Genomic DNA, 19006 nt, shown 5'->3' on the forward strand with positions numbered 1-19006 from the left:
ATACTTTTCTCTATCGCACTGCTCGGCGTAACAGGGCGTGCTGGCTGCTCTAGGCAACTCGTATCGTACAATACATAGGGAGTGAAATTTCAGGTCATCTGATTTGCCTAAAAAATTGTTTTATGTAGGATGAATCAAAGCTACATCCATCACTCAAGCACGCGCACCAAGTTAGCTTTTGTGATGAGCAGCTTCTCAGCAGGAGAAGTAGCTGTTCGAAAATTTGTGTCTTGCTTTATGAGAGTAGCTGATAATGGCTGTTTCAAAAAGATTATTTAGAATTTGTAGAATTTGTGTTCTCGTTGGGTGAGGTCACGAGAAACTACACTGAATAATGTACGATGTTTATAGCATTGTTTGCAGTTTCTTGAGCTTCAAATAATAATCGACAAAGATCCTCCCAGAAGAGCTCATAATGGCAACTGAACCAGAAACGTTACTCGTCTGTCTTGTTGCTTGTCGGATGGTGTGTCGTATCGCATATCGCATCATCCCAGTGGGAACTCAAGTGTCTTATCAATAAGCGTCTCGTCGCGCGACCTGTACTCCATTTTTTTAAATTTTTTTATTTTTATTCTTATTTTTTTATTGGGCTGTCATTTTCGACCATATATTACGCCATCTTGTGGTCCCTGGGTACAGACAACAATGATAACGATATAAAACAGATAACAATAGAAGGCAGTGCAAGTCTTATGTGCAGTGGTAATATGTAGTAATATATAACAATACCAAACTTAACATCAAAGTTACAGGTAAATTAAGGAATAAAATAACAGTTGCACATTGCATTAATATAAATTAGGGAGTAACTATATGTGTAATGTAATCGTAAAAAAAAGAATCTACTAAACGGAGGTCAGTATCGCATTTTATGCATAGATAACCAGAATTTAATGCAAATGTATACAGTAAGGCCCATGAAACGGGGAGACCTACGTTCCCACACGATAATCAGTTCGTTTTGTTGTACTTTTCTAGTTTTTCACAAGTCATGTATAACAATGTTACATTGCCTTGACCTACTTACTTGCTTATCTTCATTCTTCGAAATATAGCTACGATGGTTGCTACGCTACATTTGTTGGCATTATGATGTTAGTGTTGTGAATTCTTCCCTCTTTATATTGTCACAAGTCTTTGTTCTCAGGCGACTACAACTTTTGTTAGTTGGCATGGGTATTTCTTCAGATTGTACACCTGTACCTCTAATGCCTTGGTAATACTTGACACAGCATTCTGGTATATTCCTTGACATCCATATTCTCAACTAAGCATACACATTGTATGGTTTACTGTCACCCATATTTTCTGGTTGTCTTTCGGTCATGGTTCATCCTATCCCTTGTCTTCTCGTGTTGAAGGGCTACAAGACATATAAAAGTATGTGTCTTTGAATGTTCTGATTGAAATGAGTATCTTTCTAATATAATGTGTATGTATTGCAGTACTTTTATATAGACTTTGTAGCTTATGGTTTGGTATATCACACAATCACATTATTGTTTACCAGAAAACTTATCATTTTCGTGATAACGTTGGTTATGTCCTTTTCCATATATTTCAATACTTACTGCTTAGTTACAGTATATTACATTAGATTCATAGTTTAGTTCATTACAAATGTTTTATTAAATAAATGGTATTTTGGGAATCTGTGATTGATAAATTGCGTTGATGTAACTTGATATTCTTGTTTTGATCGTTATTATTAGTATATGGAACATGATGATACAGACAGCTGTGGGACTGATCTACAGTACCTTCAGGTTGTACTCATCAGTATATAACAATAGCTGTTTTGCTCGAGTTGTTTCATGGACACTGACATTTCCATTAAACTGTAATTGCCAATGCCTAACATGCAATATTGGCCTCTGTTTAGTAGGTTCTTTTTTCGATTACAGTACATACATATTTGCTCTGTAGTTTATATGAATATAATGTAAACTATTCTTTTTTTATTCCTTAATTTATCTGCAACTTTGATGTTACACCCTGTACAGTTTGCTATTGTTATATATTACGTACTACATATTACCACTGTATGTAAGACTTGCAGCACCCCCTTTTGTTATGTATTTCGTATTGTTATCAGTACTGTCTGTACACAGGGGCCTGAAGATGCCTAATATATCGCTGGATGTGGTAGCGCAATAAAATAACTATTTAGACGGCTGAAAGGGATTTGATTTGACATTCCTTATTGCGGCATGTCGTATTGCATATGGTATTGCCTCAGTGCGGAACGAACCTAAACTGTACCACCTCAGACCTCAGACAACACCAGACAGCCAGCAGATGTAACATTTTGTTTCACGCTGACATTCCAGAAACAGCCAGCTCTCACGAGAAACTAACAAGAGGACATTGCCTACTGGTAATCGTCATCTTCGGTCCGTATTGGGCAAAAATATAGCCTGTCAACACCCTGACTTACTCGAGAGGTGTGTTGGTGGTAAGTTCCTATGGGACCAAACTGCTGAGGTCATCGGTCCCTAGGCTTACACACTACTTAATCTATCTTAAACTAAGTTACGCTGAGGACAACACACACGCCCATGCCGAAGGGAGGACTCGAACCTCCGACGTGGGGAACCGTGCGAACCGTGGCAAGGCGCTTTAGATCGCACGGCTACCCAGCGCGGCGAGAGGTGTGGGTAGACACACAAATAATGAATAAAGGCGAAGCCCAACAAGACACAGTAGGTACTATTCTACCTGGCCCAGGAAAGTCGGCCACACGTGAATGATCTAGCACTCCACATATGGAAAGTATTACTGACACGGTACAAAATACCTAGGCGTGTATCTGGAAACATGCAGAGAGTTAAAGAACACGCTTGATACAATAATCATTTTGTGGACGCTGGAGTTCTTATTATTTCCATGCTTGCTAATAAAAGCAGGTGAGGAATTCCACTTTACGCACTACACAGTTCTATACTTCTGTTTTCACCCGGATTTCTTTCAGCATTTTTTGTGCTCACTTGCTTTATTGGTTTATTTCCTTTCTGAAAAATTGTTGTTACATTTTAAACTCTTATGTGGCTTGTATAAACGTTTGGCACAAAAGCATTTACTCTTGTAAATGGAGCGAATATTTAGTGTCAAAAATCTTACGTTAGTTTGCATACAGGACAGAGTTGAGACGTATATCACTGAGATGAGGCAGTCAATGTTTTTCTTATAGTATGTGTTTAAACGTTTCGGTTTTATAGTAAATTTGGAAATACATTGCATATGTAAATTTGTTTACAAAATTAATATGAGGCTGTTGGTTGTGTATACTGGTAGCTTTAAATCTACATTACGATATGCATCTTGTCATCTGCAAACAACAAAACGTTTGTAGTCTTCCGTATCTCAGTTGGTAAAAAAGGAACTCTTATAGGATTACTTCCTTGCCCGTCCGCCTGTCTGTCTGGGCGATTGCTAACACACCTTATCTCGGGAACGGTCTGAAGTACCAAATTGAAATTTATGTCATGGTCCGCTGGACGTGTAAAACTTTAATCTTCTAAGTCAGTGCAGTAAAATAATACGTTCTTTTCTTGAAACTTCCAAACTCATTCATGAGAACCTGTTCAAATGGTTCAAATGGCTCTGAGCACTATGGGACTCAACTGCTGTGGTCATAAGTCCCCTAGAACTTAGAACTACTTAAAGCTAACTAACCTAAGGACAGCACACAACACCCAGCCATCACGAGGCAGAGAAAATCCCTGACCCCGCCGGGAATTGAACCCGGGAACCCGGGCGTGGGAAGCGAGAACGCTACCGCACGACCACGAGATGCGGGCTGAGAACCTGTAGGGTACTTCCCGTTGACCTAGAATCGTGAACTCTGGCAAGAAGTCAGGTTTCACAGTAGAAGTAAAGGAAAAAAAATCAGAAAATTGTTAATTTGTAATTATATCACATGATGTTGTTGTGGTCTTCAGTTCAGAGACTGGTTCGATGCCGCTGTTTACCCTACGCTACCCTGTGCAGGCCTCTTCATCTCCGAGTAACTACTGCAACTTAAGTCCCTCGGAATCGGCTAACTGTATTCATCTCTTTTTCTCCCTCTACGATTTTTGCTGCAAACGCTTCCCTCCAGTATTAAACTGGTGATTCCCTGAGGCCTCAGAATGTGTCCTACCAGCCGATCCCTTCGCTTGGTAACGCTGTACCACAAATTCCTCTTCTCCCCAATTCTTTTCAGTAACTCCTCGTTAGTTACATGATCTACTCATCTAGTATTCAACATTCTTGTGTATCACCACATTTCGAAAGCTTCTATTATCTTGTTGTCTAAACTGTTTATTGTCCATGTTTCACTACCATGTGTGGCACTCCATACAAATACTTTCAGAAAGGTTTTCCGGACACTTAACTATACTTGATGTTAACAAATGTCTCTTCTTCAGAAACGCTTTTCTTGCCATCACATAAAAAATACTTTTTTGCAATTACAAACTTACTTTGCATTTGTGATCTGTCGAAAATCTGGTTTTCTTTAAGCGGTAGAGTGATTCACGAGGGAGCCTTGTATGTATAATTCACAAATATTCAGAGCCGATTGGTTGGGCTAAGATGAAGTCAAGTCCCCTGTCGCCGTGAAACCCCATCTTTGCCGTCTAAAAATGGTTCAAATGGCTCTAAGCACAATGGGACTTAACATCTGAGGTCATCAGTCCCATAGACTTACAACTAAGTAACCCTAACTAACCTAAGGACATCACAAACATCCATGCCCGAGGCAGGATTCGAAACTGCGACCGTAGCAGCCGCGTGGTTCCGGACTGAAGCGCCTAGAACCACTCGGCCACCGCGGCCAGCTGCTTTGCCGTATAATTGAGACTCATTGTACTTACAAACATTCCCTGAGTCTATATTTATGACAAGTACAGCATCTTTAATGTTTCAGAGCAAAGTAAGATTCACAACTGATGAACGATTACATTACCATTGTTGGGAACGATGTTCCAACATGCAATGAAACATCCGTTGAAGGATTCCACAGAAAAATTCGCCATTTGCTTAACAACAATATCCCTATGGCCAACTGTACCGTTTCTTCTCTGGAAACTTCTGTCAAATCTTACCAGCAAATGCAAAATGGATGAGAGCGAGAGGGACGAATGAGAAATCGCACAAAAAATTTAAAAGTAAAAGTCGAAATGAAAACTGAATACATTCTCGAAAGCTTTGGAATATCCCGGACTGATGTATTGCCAGTATCGATATCGACAACAGGGGAAAATCGTCAAGTTTCTCTTGTATCGAACCTTCGGCGTGCGAGTTCTACGGTTTCCATTGAAAAAAATCTACAAGTACAAGGAAACATAAATGCAACGAACATACAAGAAATATCAGCCACACTCAAGCTCATCAGAGAAAAAACTACTTCACATCCAAAAACAAGTTTTACTCTCAACAAGAAGGACTACCTATGGGATGCCCAATCAGTGGTCTTTGCTATCATACTCATCACTCACATAGAAAATAAGAACTTCGATGTTGTTGTTGTTGTGGTCTTCAGTCCTGAGACTGGTTTGATGCAGCTCTCCATGCTACTCTATCCTGTGCAAGCTTCTTCATCTCCCAGTATCTACTGCAACCTACATCCTTCTGAATCTGCTTAGTGTATTCATCTCTTGGTCTCCCTCTACGATTTTTACCCTCCACACTGCCCTCCAATGCTAAATTTGTGATCCCTTGATGCCTCAAAACATGTCCTACCAACCGATCCCTTCTTCTAGTCAAGTTGTGCCACAAACTTCTCTTCTCCCCAATCCTATTCAATACCTCCTCATTAGTTACGTGATCTACCCACCTTATCTTCAGCATTCTTCTGTAGCACCACATATCGAAAGCTTCTATTCTCTTCTTGTCCAAACTAGTTATCGTCCATGTTTCACTTCCATACATGGCTACACTCCATACAAATACTTTCAGAAATGACTGCCTGACACTTAAATCTATACTCGATGTTAACAAATTCCTCTTCTTGAGAAACACTTTCCTTGCCATTGCCAGTCTACATTTTATATCCTCTCTACTTCGACCATCATCGGTTATTTTACTCCCTAAATAGCAAAACTCCTTTACTACTTTAAGTGTCTCATTTCCTAATCTAATTCCCTCAGCATCACCTGACTTAATTTGACTACATTCCATTATCCTCGTTTTGCTTTTGTTGATGTTCATCTTATATCCTCCTTTCAAGACACTGTCCATTCCGTTCAACTGCTCTTCCAAGTCCTTTGCTGTCTCTGACAGAATTACAATGTCATCGGCGAACCTCAAAGTTTTTACTTCTTCTCCATGAATTTTAATACCTACTCCGAATTTTTCTTTTGTTTCCTTTACTGCTTGCTCAATATACAGATTGAATAACATCGGGGAGAGGCTACAACCCTGTCTTACTCCTTTCCCAACCACTGCTTCCCTTTCATGCCCCTCGACTCTTATAACTGCCATCTGGTTTCTGCACAAACTGTAAATAGCCTTTCGCTCCCTGTATTTTACCCCTGCCACCTTCAGAATTTGAAAGAGAGTATTCCAGTTAACATTGTCAAAAGCTTTCTCTAAGTCTACAAATGCTAGAAACGTAGATTTGCCTTTTCTTAATCTTTCTTCTAAGATAAGTCGGAAGGTCAGTATTGCCTCACGTGTTCCAACATTTCTACGGAATCCAAACTGATCTTCCCCGAGGTCGGCTTCTACCAGTTTTTCCATTCGTCTGTAAAGAATTCGCGTTAGTATTTTGCAGCTGTGACTTATTAAACTGATAGTTCGGTAATTTTCACATCTGTCAACACCTGCTTTCTTTGGGATTGGAATTATTATATTCTTCTTGAAGTATGAGGGTATTTCTCCTGTCTCATACATCGTGCTCACCAGATGGTAGAGTTTTGTCATGACTGGCTCTCCCGAGGCCATCAGTAGTTCAAATGGAATGTTGTCTACTCCCGGGGCCTTGTTTCGACTCAGGTCTTTCAGTGCTCTGTCAAACTCTTCACGCAGTATCTTATCTCCCATTTCGTCTTCATCTACATCCTCTTCCATTTCCATAATATTGTACTCAAGTACATCGCCCTTGTATAAACCCTCTATATACTCCCTCGACCTTTCTGCCTTCCCTTCTTTGCTTAGAACTGGGTTGCCATCAGAGCACTTGATATTCATACAAGTGGTTCTCTTCTCTCCAAAGGTCTCTTTAATTTTCCTGTAGGCAGTATCTATCTTACCCCTAGTGAGACAAGCCTCTACATCCTTACATTTGTCCTCTAGCCATCCCTGCTTAGCCATTTTGCACTTCCTGTCGATATCATTTTTGAGACGTTTGTATTCCTTTTTGCCTGCTTCATTTACTGCATTTTTATATTTTCTTCTTTCATCAATTAAATTCAATATTTCTTCTGTTACCCAAGGATTTCTATTAGCCCTCGTCTTTTTACCTACTTGATCCTCTGCTGCCTTCACTACTTCATCCCTCAGAGCTACCCATTCTTCTTCTACTGTATTTCTTTCCCCCATTCCTGTCAATTGTTCCCTTATACTCTTCCTGAAACTCGGTACAACCTCTGGTTCTTTCAGTTTATCCAGGTCCCATCTCCTTAAATTCCCACCTTTTTGAAGTTTCTTCAGTTTCAATCTGCATTTCATAACCAATAGATTGTGGTCAGAATCCACATCTGCCCCAGGAAATGTCTTACAATTTAAAACCTGGTTCCTAAATCTCTGTCTTACCATTATATAATCTATCTGATACCTTTTAGTATCTCCAGGATTCTTCCAGGTATACAACCTTCTTTTATGATTCTTGAACCAAGTGTTGGCTATGATTAAGTTATGCTCTGTGCAAAATTCTACAAGGCGGCTTCCTCTTTCATTCCTTCCCCCCAATCCATATTCACCTACTATGTTTCCTTCTCTCCCTTTTCCTACTGACGATAAAGCTTCGATAAAGCTGTTAAACCGAAGCAGTGCAAAATAAAATTTTGCTGCTGGTATACAGCCCATGTAATGCGCGTAATAGATGAATCACATTCTCTTATTAAAGAGCTCCATGATGACATAGGCACTATCCACCCACAAACGCATTTCACCATTGAAACACTAACAGACGAAAAGCTCAATTTCTTCGACCTCGCCACGTATAAGGGAAACAACAAATATGAATTCACTGCTTATAGGAAACGCATAATCATCAGCAGAACCATTCATAATCGATCCACTCGTGTCATAACACATAAAGAAGCTTGTTTCACATATTAACTGCATGGACTGAACACAGCACCTATGATCGAACTTGAAGAATAAAACACAATAAAACCAATTCCACATGATAATGGGTACGGTGCAACGACATTAGATAAAATAAACGACACTGCACGCAAACAGGCAGCAGATAAATCAGTAAACATTCACTCACTCATATGCACTACAACTCACAACAGATAAGCAGAGAGTAAGCAACAAATGGTGCATAGTGAGTTACAGGACCAAGTCACACACAGGATGGGCAATATACTATAGAGACAAGGACGCAACAAAGCATACTGACAAACAACGCAAAGCAGAACAGACTTGGAAGACATACCGGCAACACTGACAAATGCAGCCAATCTCATGTGTATCAATTAACTTGCAATTACAGTCAATCTGCTGTCAAATATGCAGGAATTTTGTAGCCAGGCATAAAGATAATCCCAGAGCACTGAAAAGTAGTAGCTCTCTATTAACATTTGCTGATCACCTAATCGCACAGAATTACCACTACACGAACATAGAAACTGATCAAAACATTTTAAATCTAATCACAGCCCATACCAAAAATTAACTATAGAGAAAAATCATCACGCTCCAAAATCACTGTGTCTATGAAAGAAAGTACGGAAACAATACACATCACTGTGCAGAAAACACCCTTTGCCACTATAGAATAACTGTATAAATAAACCCCCTCCAAAAACTGCACATGGTCATCCTCTGGGATGACATTATCTTCCCCACAGCAGATACTATTCACTCTACCTGCCTATCTATGAATCCCCCCCCCCCTTTCTCTCTCTTTCCGGGTCTCTGTCACACACAAACGCACTCTCCCTCCCCCGCAATCCTCCGTCCCCCCCCTCCCCCCCACACACAACTAAACATCACGAAAAACAACAACGCATTAAATTGGCGCGCCATGGTAGAAACGTAGGTTTGCCTTTCCTTAATCTTTCTTCTAAGATAAGTCGTAGGGTCAGTATTGCCTCACGTGTTCCCAGATTTCTACGGAATCCAAACTGATCTTCCCCGAGGTCGACTTCTATCAGTTTTTCCAATCGTCTGTAAAGAATTCGTGTTAGTATTTTGCAGCTGTGAGTTACTAACTGATAGTTCGGTAATTTTCACATCTGTCAATACCTGCTTTCTTTGGGATTGGGGTTATTATATTCTTCTTGAACTCTGAGGGTATTTCGCCTGTCTCATACATCTTTCATACATCTTGCTCACCAGATGGTAGAGGTTTGTCAGGACTGGCCCTCCAAAGGCTGTCACTAGTTCTAATGGAATGTTGTCTACTCTGGAGGCCTTGTTTCGACTCAGGTCTTTCAGTCCACTGTCAAACTCTTCACGTAGTATCATATCTCCCATTTCATCTTCATCTACCCCCTCTTCCATTTCCACAATATTGTCCTCAAGTACATCGCCCTTGTTTAGACCCTCTATATACTCCTTCCACCTTTCTGATTTCCCTTCTTTGCTTAGAACTGGGTTTCCATCAAAGCTCTTGATATTCATGCAAGTGGTTCTCCTTTCTCCAAAGGTCTCTTTAATTTTCCTGTAGGCAGTATATATCTTACCCCTAGTGAGATAAGCCTCTACATCCTTACATTTGTCCTTTAGCCATCCATGCTTATCCATTTTGCACTTCCTGTCGATATCATTTTTGAGACGTTTGTATTCCTTTTTGCCTGCTTCATTTACTGCATTTTTATATTTTCTCCTTTCATCAATTAAATTCAATATTTATTCTGTTACCCAACGGTTTCTACTAGCCCTCATCGTTTTACCTATTTGATCCTCTGCTGCTTTCACTACTTCAACCCTCAGAGCTACCTATTCTTCTTCTACTGTATTTCTTTCCCCCATTCCTGTCAATTGTTCCCTTATGCTCTCCCTGAAACCCTGTACAATGTCTGGTTTAGTCAGTTTATCCATGTCCCATCTCCTTAAATTCCAACCTTTTTGCAGTTTCTTCAGTTTTAATCTACAGTTCATAACCAATAGATTGTGGTCAGAGTCCACATCTTCCCCTGGAAATGTGTTAAAATTTAAAACCTGGTTCCTAAATGTCTATCTTATCATTGTATAATCTATCTGATACCTTTTAGTATCTCCAGGCTTCTTCCATGTATACAATCTTCTTTCATGATTCTTAAATCAAGTGTTAGCTATGATTATGCTCTGCGCAAAATTTTACCAGGCGGCTTCCTCTTTCATTTCTTAGCCCCAATCCATATGCACCTACTATGTTTCCTTCTCTCCTTAGCCGGCCGAAGTGGCCGTGCGGTTAAAGGCGCTGCAGTGTGGAACCGCAAGACCGCTACGGTCGCAGGTTCGAATCCTGCCTCGGGCATGGATGTTTGTGATGTCCTTAGGTTAGTTAGGTTTAACTAGTTCTAAGTTCTAGGGGACTAATGACCTCAGCAGTTGAGTCCCATAGTGCTCAGAGCCATTTGAACCATTTTTCCTTCTCTCCCTTTTCCTACTCTTGAATTCCAGTCACCAATGACTATTAAATTTTCGTCTCCCTTCACTACCTGAATAATTTCTTTTATCTCATCATACATTTCATCAATTTCTTCGTCATCTGCAGAGCTAGTTGGCATATAAACTTGTACTATTGTAGTAGGCGTGGGCTTCGTGTCTATCTTGGCCACAATAATGCGTTCACTATGTTGTTTGTAGTAGCTTACCAGTACTCCTATATTTTTATTCATTATTAAACATATTCCTGGATTACCCATATTTGATTTTGTATTTATAACCTTGTATTCACCTGAACAAAAGTGTTGTTCCTCCTGCCACCGAACTTCACTAATTCTCACTATATCTAACTTTAACCTATTCATTTCCCTTTTTAAATTTTCTAACCTACCTGCCCGATTAAGGGATCTGACATTCCACGCTTCGATCCGTAGAACGCCAGTATTCTTTCTCCTGATAACAACGTCCTCTTGAGTAGTGCCCTCCCGGAGATCCGAAGGGGGGACTATTTTACCTCCGGAATATTTTACCCTAGAGGACGCCATCATCATTTAATCACACAGTAAAACTGCATGCCCTCGGGAAAAATTACGACTGTAGTTTCCCCTTGCTTTGAGCCGTTCGCAGTAGCAGCACAGCAAGGCCGTTTTGGTTAGTGTTAAAAGGCCAGATCAGTCAATAATCCAGACTGTTGCCCCTGCAACTACTGAAAAGGCTGCTGCCCCTCTTCAGGAACCACAAGTTTGTCTGGCCTCTCAACAGATACCCCTCCGTTGTGGTTGCACCTACGTTACGGCTATCTGTATCGTTGAGGCACGCAAGCCTGCCCACCAACGGCAAGGTCCATGGTTCATGGGAGGGGGGGGGAGGGGGGGGGTTGTATGCAAAATACCGTAAAATATTTCATCCTCAATACTCACTCCTTTTACAAATGTAAACGCCTTTGTGCTAAAAGTTCATAGAACACACAACAGAAGGTGAACATGCAACAAGAGTTTTTTCAGGAAAAAACCCACTGAAGATAACACAAAAAGTGCTGAAACATGTCTGGGTGAAAACAAAACTATAAAATTGTGTCTTGCATAAGACGGAATTCCTCTCCATGGTCGACAGATTAAGCAAAATACAAAAACTGACATGACTTGTCCAATAATGTTTCTACTGCTCCAATCCCGCTACAGTGATAAATACATAATTTTTGTATGTAATAACAATGACGGCGTGCGTAGCCACTCCCTTTGCAGATGTGACCAGCTGTAACACAGTATGTCTGTACGCCACTGAACGACACCTGCTGCGTAGCATCCTCCGCCCGCCTTGACGCACCCAGCCGAGGAGGCATTCACAGTGAACACTGCAGATGAGACTTCAGACTCTTCATGGCAGATACGGAAGACACTTTATAAAGAAAAAACGTAACGACCTAGACGCACGACCACACCCATAAACAAGCTCATCCACACAATAATGGTCATAGTCACAACAGCAGCAACGAATGTGACCACACAACAGAAGGAATGCTCTCAGTGACGCAAGACGGATCACTGTGTCCTCAACCGCGACTCGATAGCAGATTGGTCAGCGCGACGTAATGCCATGCTAAAGGGCCCGGGTTCGACTCCCGGCTGGGTTGGAAATTTTCTCCGCTCAGTGATTGGGTGTTGAGTTGTCTTCATGATCACCTCATCATGCTCATCGACACCCAATTGGCCGACGTGGCGTCAACTAAAAAGAATTGCACCAGGCGACCAGTCTACCCGACGGGAGGCCCTAGCCACAAGACATTTACGTTTCATCTACGACCGCTCTATGAGAAAAATGACAATGACTTATGCGTGACGAGCAACACACACCATTACTTCTGTAACACCAAGCGAACCTCGAATTAAATTATAAAAAGCAAATACTATGTAAATCAAATTTAAGTGCAAAAGATCTGAATATATCCCGCAAAATGAATGTGTCTTACGCATCGCCAGCCATGAATGACTACCATAACTTCATTTCATATTATTTGCAATAATAACAATGGAAATTATTTTAAGTCTCGATTAATACACTGCTCAAAAAATTAGAGGGTCAACTTTTTAAGCAAGTGCATCAATTTTTCGGGAATGTTTGGAGTAAGACTGACTTTTGTGATGGAAAATGAAACTTTTATTTAGCGAAAAAGTACATATCATCAGGAAAGTTAAGAAACATTTCAGTATCTGGTAGGTCCTCCACGTTCCCATAACTGCCTCATGTCTTAGAGGCATGCTCCTAACAAGTCTGCGAACATTTTCTTGTGGAATTTTTGTCCACTGTTCAGTAGGTACCTCCGCATGTTTTCAAGAGTTTGAGGTGCTACAAGACGGGCCCGAAGTTGTGTGCCCAGTATATCCCATAAAAGCTCTATACGACTATGGTCAGGACAGTCTAATGTTCGAATCGCGAGGTCCTGTAACGTTCCCACTGTGGCTGTTGCTGAATGCGCTCTTGTTGGAGGATAAAGTGGGACCCATTACAGCTGCAGAGGACATAGCAGGACCCAGTACAAACTCGTTGATGTACCTTTGAGCATTAAGTTGGCCTCGGAGTATCCGAAGGTCCGAACGGTCATCAATTGTGGTGCCACCCCACATCACGACACATCTCAAGTATCCGCCTTCCATCTTAGGAACAAACAAGCCAAACGGAAACTCCGAGTCATGTGGCAAGGGGAAGAGCTGAAACATACAAACAGCCCAAAATACCTGGGAGTAACATTGGACAGAGCACTTACTTTTAAGCAGCACTGTCACAACACTAAAAAAAAGGTCTGTGCCAGGAACAACATACTGCGGAAGCTAACAGGTTCATCGTGGGGAGCTCAACCACATGTTTTGCGCACCACGGGTCTGGTGCTGAGTATCTCAGCAGCGGAATATGCGGCGCCAGTTTGGAGGAACTCTGCTCACACTAAGCAAGTTGACGTCGCCGTAAACGAAACTGTACGTATTGCCACAGGATGCCTCAAACCAACTCCCACAGACATCATTTACCCCATCATAGGCATAGCACCACCCACTATCCGTGGACAAGTAGCCACCGAGATCGAAAGATCAAAACAAAAGAATGATTCTCGACACCCGATGCATATGCACCGAAAACAACGTGTCCGGCTGAAATCCCGCAGGAGTTTCATTGAAACTACTGAAGAGCTCGCCACCAAGCCCGCCGCAAGGCGGCTATCTCTCTGGGAAGAAATGGTGCCACACTCCACAATGGAACTACTTGAGGAGGGATCTGCAGGATTTCAACTACCTTTTACAACTTGGAGGTCATTAAACCGGCTGCGCACTGGAGTAACTGGGTGCAAATCAAACTTATTTAAATGGGGATACAGTGATGGCGACAGGTGTGAATGCGGAGCAATACAGGACTTGGACCACCTACTGATCTGCCCAGATATGTCTATAACATGCACTAAAGATGATATTTTGAAAGTCAATGACAAAGCAATCTACGTTGCTAATTACTGGGAAGGGAAGATATAATTGGTGCATTCGGACACGGAAGAAGAAAACGACACAGACGAACCCAAATCTATTTCCTGGACTGCTGCTTGATTATAACGTTCATCACGATGATCAGATGCAGGTAAACGTCCACTGCACCTTGTAAGACGACACAATACACAGCGCCAGTGAATCAGATGCCAGGGCCTATGTTCCTCAGAAAATTGAAGTCAGTCTTCCACGTGTGGAACAGTTAATCGAGAGACGTGGTGATGACGTTTTCTTGGTCTTAAACCGTCCTGTTCGAGTCTGTTGCGTATTTTTTGGTCACTGGAGGGAACAACTAACCACATATCGGTCCTTTCTGATCGATGTTTGTGTGTTTCCCTCTTGACCTGGCTTTCTTATGTTTGTGCCAGTTTGACTAAACCTTTTCCAAACCATCCCAACAAGAGATTATCCACAGTAAGAGACACTGCATGAATAGTACAATCTTCCTGCAGAAACGTCACTGCCTGAACACGTTCTGCGTCAGTCATCTGCCTCATAGTGACCGATGAGACGTACAAAAAGAGTATAGAGACGTATTCGTTACTTATACGCACTGGATGGCAGAGTGAGACATTGTTCGTCCGCTTCATTCTTACGGATAGCATCATATAATTGAATACTGACACTAAGCCATGGCTCTCAAACGTTTTGTTGAGGATTGGTCTCACTAATAAAACACGTTAGCAGACTAAGGGCAATAGTATATATCTTAATCAAGAATTACGTACACAATACACTCTATGAAATACCTGTCTCTCTAATGGTTTTGAGCAGTGTATCCGTCTTCATTCACTGCATACTACCTATAGTGCTGCTTTTTCCTAATTATAAACAAATCAAAAAAAGTTTTGCATCACCTCGGTGCCGAGAGTTCCGAAACCTGTACGGATAATTGGAACAGAGATCAACATAAACATCATTTCGGCCCTTTTTATTGTCCATGAAAACCTCACATTGCATGTTGTACCACCATACAGCGAGACTTTAGAGGTGGTGGTCCAAATTGCTGTACACAACGGTACCTCTAATACCCAGTAGCACGTCCTCTAGCATTGATGCATGCCCGTATTCGTCGTGGGATACTATCTACAAGTTCATCAAGGCATTGTTGGTCCAGATTGTCTCACTCCTCAACGGCGATTTGGCGTAGATCCCTCAGAGTGGTTGGTGGGTCACTTCGTCCATAAACAGCCCTTTAAAAAAAAACGTGTGTGAAATCTTATGGGACTTATCTGCTAAAGTCATCAGTCCCTAAGCTTACACACTACTTAACCTAAATTATCCTAAGGACAAACACACACACCCATGCCCGAGGGAGGACTCGAACCTCCGACGGGACCAGACGCACAGTCCATGACTGCAGCGCCTCAGGCCGCTCGGCTATTCCCGCGCGACAGCCCTTCTCAATCTATCCCAGGGGTGTTAGATAGGTTTCACGTCTGGAGAACATGCTGATCACTCTAGTCGGGAGATTTCGTTATCCTGAAGGAAGTCATTCACAAGATGTGCACGATAGGGGTGTGAAGTGTCGTCCATGTAAACGAATGCCTCGCCAATATGCTGCCGATATGGTTGCACTATCGGTCGGAGGATGGCATTCACGTATCGTACAGGCGTTACCGGACCTTCCATGACCACGTACGTCGGCCCGACATAATGCCACCCCAAAACAGCAGGGAACCTCCACTTTGCTGCACTTTAGGAAAGTGTGTCTAAGGCGTTCAGCCTGACCGGGTTGCCTCCAAACACGTCTCCGACGATTGTCTGGTTGAAGGCATATGCGACACTCATCGGTGAAGAGAACGTGATGCCAATCTTTGGCGGTCCATTCGGCATGTTGTTGGGCCCATCTGTACCGCGTTGGATGGTGTCGAGGTTGCAAAGATGGACCTCGCCATGGAAGTCGAGAGTGAAGTTGCGCATCATGCATCCTATTGCGCACAGTTTGAGTCGTAACACGACGTCCTGTGGCTGCACGAAAAGCATTATTCAACATGGTGGCTTTGATGTCAGGGTTCCTCCGAGCCATAATCCGTAGGTAGCAGTCATCCACTAAAGTAGTACCCCTTGGGCGGCTTGAGCCAGGCATGTCATCGACAGTTCCTTCCTCTCTGTATCGCCCCCATGTCCGAACAACATCGCTTGGTTCACTCCGAGACGCCTGGACACTTACCTTGTTGAGAGCGCTTCCTGGAACAAAGTAACAATGTGGACGCGATCGAACCGCGTTATCGACCGTCTAGGCATGGTTGAACTACAGACAACACGAGCCAGTACCTCCTTCCTGGTGGAATGACCGGAACTGATCAGCTGTCGGAACTCCCCCTCCCCCTCCCCGCCCTGTGTGAAAGGCGCTGCCCATGCACGGTTGTTTAGATCTTTGTCCGGATTTAGTGACATCTCTGAACAGTCAAAGGGACTCTGTCTGTGATACAGTATCGACAGTCAACGTCTATCTTCAGGAGTTCTAGGAACCGGGGTGATGCAAAACTTTTGTTGCTGTGTGTACATGAAACTTTTTCTTTTGTGTTCACCTCACCACTATCTTCCATTAAAGTTAATATCTACATGCACGAGAGGAACATACCGTAATCTTAAATATGAATGTAAATTTTATTATGTGAATTTAACATTTTAATGTTTTATCCTTTGTCATGTTTAGATCTGAATATTTTTTTAAAAATAATTTTTAACACATATTGTTGTTATTTTCTGTGAATAACATTTTTCTTCTTAATAAGCATAACTGTGTCTGTGTGTGACTACCTCTTCGGCTACTACTTTTGTCCAAAAACATTTTTTATTCTCTCACTTTCGCTTCGACAAAATCTCCAATGTACCTCTTTGGTGGTCGTGTTGCCTATCAAGCAGGACAGTTCTTTAAGATATCATATGTAATGAACTTAGTATAACACGAGGGATATCTTTCTTTGTATGTCCATCGCAAGTACACTTTGAAGCTTTAGTTTTGCAACAAGTATTGTACACATCGTAACTCACTGTCGGCATATCACTCTCAGGGTTGTTGATACTGTCGCCCAGAAGAACGCAAACATGTTTTTAAAATTGCGACAAGAAAAGATAATTATCTCGTACGCATGATGTATAAGGAGCGTTCAAAAAGTAGTGCATCACATATTTTTCTGAAAGCTTGTTGGTTTCATTTAGGATTCTAATACATCATATTATTTCCCACACTTTTGGCTACAAAACCATACCGATTGAGGTGGCGCAGTGGTTAGCACACTGGACTCGCATTCGGGAGGACGACGGTTCAATCCCGTCTCCAGCCATCCTGATTTAGGTTTTCCGTGATTTCCCTAAATCGTTTCAGGCAAATGCCGGGATGGTTCCTTTGAAAGGGCACGGCCGATTTCCTTCCAAATCCTTCCCTAACCCGAGCTTGAGCTCCGTCTCTAATGACCTCGTTGTCGACGGGACGTTAAACACTAATCACCACCACCACCACCACCAAAACCATAATTTTTCGACATAATCTCGGTTCAGTGTGACGGCTTTAGCGGAGGGCATGAGTGCCCACGTGGTACCACCCTACTGGTCGATATCGAAGCCAACGTCTTGCTGCATCACAAACCTCCCAGTCATCCGCGTGCTGCTTCCCGTCGACGGCATTCTTCGTTGGCCAGACAGATGGAAGCCGTAAGGTACGAGACCACGGCTGTAGGACCGATGGAGAAGAACTGTCCTACGGAGTTTTCTGAGCTCCTATCTGGTGCTCACACTCGTGTGAGACCTTGCGTCATGGGTTCAAATGGCTGTAAGCACTATGGGACTTAACATCTGAGGTCTTCAGTCTCCTACACTAAGAACCACTTAAACCTAACTAACCTAAGGACATAACACGCATCCATGCCCGAGGCAGGATTCAAACCTGCGACCGTAGCTGCAGCGCGGTTCCGGACTGAAGCGCCTAGAAGAGGTTCTTTTGCATTTTTCATCTACATCCATACTCCGCAAGCCACCTGACGGTGTGTGGCGGAGGGTACCTTCAGTACCTCTATCGGTTCTCCCTTCTATTCCAGTCTCGTATTGTTCGTGGAAAGAAGGATTGTCGGTATGCCTCTGTGTGGGCTCTAATCTCTCTGATTTTATCCTCATGGTCTCTTCGCGAGATATACGTAGGAGGGAGCAATATACTGCTTGACTCTTCGGTGAAGGTATGTTCTAGAAACTTCAATAAAAGCCCGTACCGAGCTACTGAGCGTCTCTCCTGCAGAGTCTTCCACTGGAGTTTATCTATCATCTCCGTAACGCTTTCGCGATTACTAAATGATCCTGTAACGAAGCGCGCTGCTCTCCGTTGGATCTTCTCTATCTCTTCTATCAACCCTATCTGGTACGGATCCCACACTGCTGAGCAGTATTCAAGCAGTGGGCGAACAAGCGTACTGTAACCTACTTCCTTTGTTTTCGGATTACATTTCTTTAGGATTCTTCCAATGAATCTCAGTCTGGCGTCTGCTTTACCGACGATCAACATTATATGATCATTCCATTTTAAATCACTCCTAATGCGTACTCCCAGATAATTTATGGTATTAACTGCTTCCAGTTGCTGACCTGCTATTTTGTAGCTAAATGATAAAGGATCTATCTTTCTGTATATTCGCAGCACATTACACTTTTCTACATTGAGATTCAATTGCCATTCCCTGCACCATGCGTCAATTCGCTGCAGATCCTCCTGCATTTCAGTACAATTT

At 42.3% G+C, this 19006-nt stretch overlaps 1 protein-coding gene across 3 annotated transcripts in view; it reads left to right on the top strand.

Annotated features, from left to right (window-relative positions):
• The window catches only part of LOC126187610 (peptidoglycan-recognition protein LA-like), a 199324-nt gene that overhangs the window by 133180 nt on the left and 47138 nt on the right, over positions 1 to 19006 (top strand). The gene's annotated exons all lie outside the window — the stretch shown is intronic.

This window comes from Schistocerca cancellata, chromosome 5 (genome assembly GCF_023864275.1).
Source record: "Schistocerca cancellata isolate TAMUIC-IGC-003103 chromosome 5, iqSchCanc2.1, whole genome shotgun sequence".
NCBI lineage: Eukaryota > Metazoa > Arthropoda > Insecta > Orthoptera > Acrididae > Schistocerca > Schistocerca cancellata.